The following is a 4,375-nucleotide window of genomic DNA, read 5'->3' on the forward strand; positions in this document are numbered from 1 at the left end:
ACGTCCTGTGTGCATGGAGGGAAAGGAGGAAGGGGTTACATTCAGAATGGTGATGGGATGCTCCCTGTGTGCATGGCTTTACATGCCCGGTGCAGGTGACCACCCCCTGTATGTGGGGCATCTCCCCCAGCAGCTGCCCCACGGGGCACAGCTCCTCACTGCTGGGGTGAGGGGTATCCTGCAAAGGCAGGAGTGTCACCAGCACAGGTGGCTCTGATGCCAGTGATTTGGGTGGGAGCTGTGCTGCTGGTGTGGGGGGGCTCCAGAGAGGTAATTGCCAGCAGGCAGCTGTCCCTCATGGGCACAAGAGCAGGGGAAAGGCAGGGGATATAAGCTAAGCACAGTTGTTGTCTCTGAGTCCTCTCTCTCAGCCTTATTGTTCCCAGCAAACCCCATACAGGCATCAGACAGATTATGTCACTCCAAAGACAAGGATAAAAAATGCATTTTGGGGCAGGGTATAGGGATGTTGCTACGTGTTGTCGGAGCCTGCAGCAGTGCTTGGGTCCTGCTACCCTGTTTCAGCAGCAGCATTGTGGTGGGGCCTTCACTTTCCAGCCCCCGGGGAGAGAAACACTTTCTGCTGGAAAGTACTAGTCCAGAAATAAAGGGAGGAGGCAGAGGGATGGAAGAAATATACATTAAAAAATATACTTTTAATATAGAAAAGTATATATGTGTATTTATATATTTAGTAGATCTATTATAGATAATAAACAGGTATTTTAATGTCTGTATGTATATAAGAAAATTGATGCAGTGGGTTTGCAGCGGCTCCTGCTGGGAAAGCTTGGCCTTGTGGTGCTTGATGGATCACACCCCTAGTCCTCTCCTGATAGTTGTCCCTACCAGGTCCCATTGCCTGTGCATGGCCACTTTTGTCCTCCCCCCTTTCCCGAGGGTTCCTGCTACCTTGCCTCCCTTGTATGGCCTGGTTTGGGAGGGAATGATTGATGGGCGGGTTATTTCCAGGGATGGCCTGGAGGTGCATGGCAGCCCATTCCCCCTCCCGGGTGCATTCTCAGCTGCCACAAGGCTTCTTGGGATGTGCTGGCTCTGCTCTTTCAGCCAAGGGCAGGAGCATTTGGGGCCAAAAGGGATGTGGTGTTCCTGCCCACCTGGGGCTCATGAAAATTGCGGTATTTGTCCTCTCAGCTGTGACCCACTCAGCTTGAATAAAATTAAGAAAATAATCTTTGCTTTTACCTTTAAGGGGTGAAAGTAGGCAGGAAGTTTTTGGTTTGGTGAAATTTTCCCATGTGTTTTGATTTCCTTCCAAATGTTGGGCAGTATTAACTAATTGATTTTATTACATTTTTAAACCTCAGTCAAGACCAGACCCCATTTTTCTGCCACTGTACAAACAAAACCCAGTTATTGCCTGAAGGTGCTAACAGCCTTAATCTTAGGCTGCATTTGCTGTGTGTAAAGTGATTTCCACCCAAGGGTAATCCTGAGCCAGCTGGAGACTTTCCATTGCCTTCAGAGAACTTAATCCTAACTGCTCTTAGCAGATTGCTTGCTTTATTGCCTTTTGGATGTAAATATGGTTTGGTTTTGTTGGCTGCTTTGATGATACAGTTACCTATGTGGACAGTGCTGGGCATCAAAGAGCCTTTCTCATCTCAGGTGGCTGTTGGTATGGTGGTCAGATGGTTGGTATGATGGCCCCTTGCTTTGACAGGCCAGATGGCTTTTGAATGCCACAAAGCAGACAGACACCTTGCTCTTTAGGTGGGACGTTTCTCACTTTCCAGCCAGGGCAGCAGCAGTCAGCGACAGCCTTAACTGCCAAATGTGACTGAATGTTTGGCCCTTGCAAGGGTGAAATCTGCATCTCCACTTGGATTTTTTTGTCCTGCCTGCCCTAGCCTGGGGAGTTTCTGCATGTGGCTCATCTCTGCACAGATTCTGCCAATGAACTTGTAATTAATTTGTTTTATCTGGGGCCCAGAAGCCCCCTCAGGGGTCTGAGGCCAGAGATGCTGGCATTCTCACTCAGCTTTTATAGCACACGGACAGATGCCATGCAAAATCTCATTCACGTTTGCAGTACTTGGATTAACAAATATGGAAGGGTGTAGGGCAACAGCTAATGTGACAACCCTCAGCAAGATGTCCTTAGAGCTAAATTGGAGACTGGATGAGCTCATTCCAATAACTGTTAATGGAAAACCTGACTGCAAAGACTCCTGTTGACTTTAATTGCCTTGGAAAGAACAGTATGTGCTGCGTTACATGCCTACCCTACACCAAACAGACATTTGCTCTTTCTGTGCATATGCAGGGCTCTAGAGGTGGTTTCTTCTCCAGCATTGAGCAGAATTACTCTTCTTGCCACTGGAGTGAGAAGGAAGAAGAGTTTAGCCCAAAGCCCTTTAAAAGTTCTCATTTTTATTTTTTTCTCCACCTTGGGAAAACAGAAATCTGAATCTATAAATTAAAAGCAGAATCTGTGGGAGGATTTGCCACTGCCCTGAGTCTTTAGAGATCATGCATTTTGGAAGAAGCCAACAGCTGGGAATCTGACAGGTTTCCTCTATGGGCTTTTGCCAGGAGAAGCTCTGCTGTCCCACTGCATGAACCAACATACTGTCAAGCTTTACTACTAATAGCTTGAATAATTTTGGGAGACTGAAATGAGATTGGAAACCTATTATGCTGCTATCCACTGTACAGATAGCAAGTGGAAGTCTTTATCCTGAAGGTTTGATGATCTAGATAAAAAAGACCAGGGGAGAGAGACCAGAGCTGTTGGAACATCCAAGTAACAGGAGAAGCAGCAGGAATAGTTGCAGCAGAAAAGCCTTTTGCAGAGCTGAAATTCCTCCCAAACATGAAATTCGTCCCAGGTTCCTCCTGCCTGGCGGGGTTAGAGTACTCAAAGTACCCCTCAGATTGGTTATTGCACTTGAGGAGTGGGCAATCGCAGCTACCAAGTTAAAAGCAGCCTGGGACCAAGAGATCACAACCCAACTCTCACGTGACCTAGCAGTAGGTCACCCTCCTGTCCAGCTACTCTGATTGGGTCATAACACAACCATTACTGGCACTACTTCCATGGCAATGCTGAAATTCAGAAAGAGGATAAATGAGGAACTAGAAGAAAAGAGTGCTGGCTGTTTATTGCTGCTTAGAACATGTGGGTTTTAAATACTGTTGGCACTAACACATGGTGTCCAGGGTCATTGCTGGGGAATGGAGAGGATCCCTTATAGGGCAGGGTTGCAGCCTATGGGATTACTGCCTTTCTCTGAAATAGAAAGCTGCTGAGCTGCAGTTGTTGCTTTGAACCTAAGTCAGCCCACCTGCTCCTTCAAGACATCTCTCATATATCAGCTGAGTAATGAAGTCTTGAAAGTCACGGCTAGGGTTTCCCAGCGAGGAGGAGCTTCACTTTCTAATTTAAGACCTGCCATGGATTTGGAGGAAGTTTTGGGGGTCCTTCCCCACCTCCACCCCTTGGCCTCAGGGCAGTTGATGCTTTTAGGAGATCCATAGCTTTGCACCTCTGCCATCACTGAACCTGGTGCAGTGTGTGATACCATCATGATGTTACCCGAATAGCCACACCGTTCCCTCTGACTCCAGCTGAGGCTCCGATACACACATTTGGGGTCCAGCAAAAATCAGCAGAGCGGCTGTATCCAGCCCTCGCACTTCCACAGATGCAGCTCTCCACAAGCAGGGGTCTGCACCCAGGCCCAGCTCGGGCTGTGCTCAAATGCAACCCTTGACAGCACCGTGGGCGGGTTTGCTTCTGCCCATGGTGCGAGGATTGGTTGCAATAAATACAACTGGTTATATCAATATGATTTGCCTAGCCAGGCATTTAGCCAGTTCTCATCCTGAACTAATCAACAAGTAATTGTTCATTCATCAGCTGTGTAAGCCAGACACTAATATTTAAGGCACTTTTGAGTACTGACCAATAGTTATCTCTGGGTATATTGGTAGTCTCAGTTATGTTTTTTTAGCTCTAAGGTTTTGGAGCTGGAGCCTTCTAACTTGCAGTAGTGTAAGAGAAGGAAAAAGTTCTCTGATCTTGCCAGAATGATGGAAATGTCAGATGGGTGTGAGAGGACACTCACCTCCCTGAGCTTTGGAGGTTTTGTAACTTAAAGCCAGGTTGATGGGGCATATCTTTGCAGTTGATCTTTTCCTCTTCCCCTCTCCTTCTCCTCTGACCTGTCTGGCAAAGGTCTGTGCTGCTCCCAAAATGGCAGTGTCGGTGGGGGATTGGCTGCTGTGTGGGAAAGCAGGTGCCTGGCTTTTTTTGTCCTCAAATGTCAACCCATCTGCTTCTGCCTTGGCATTTTCTAGGAGGCACTCCTGCTAATAACACTTTTTTTTTTTCTTTTCATCTTTTGCGTAG

The sequence above is a fragment of the Streptopelia decaocto genome (genome assembly GCF_964273445.1).
Source record: "Streptopelia decaocto genome assembly, chromosome: 7".
In the NCBI taxonomy this organism is placed as follows: domain Eukaryota; kingdom Metazoa; phylum Chordata; class Aves; order Columbiformes; family Columbidae; genus Streptopelia; species Streptopelia decaocto.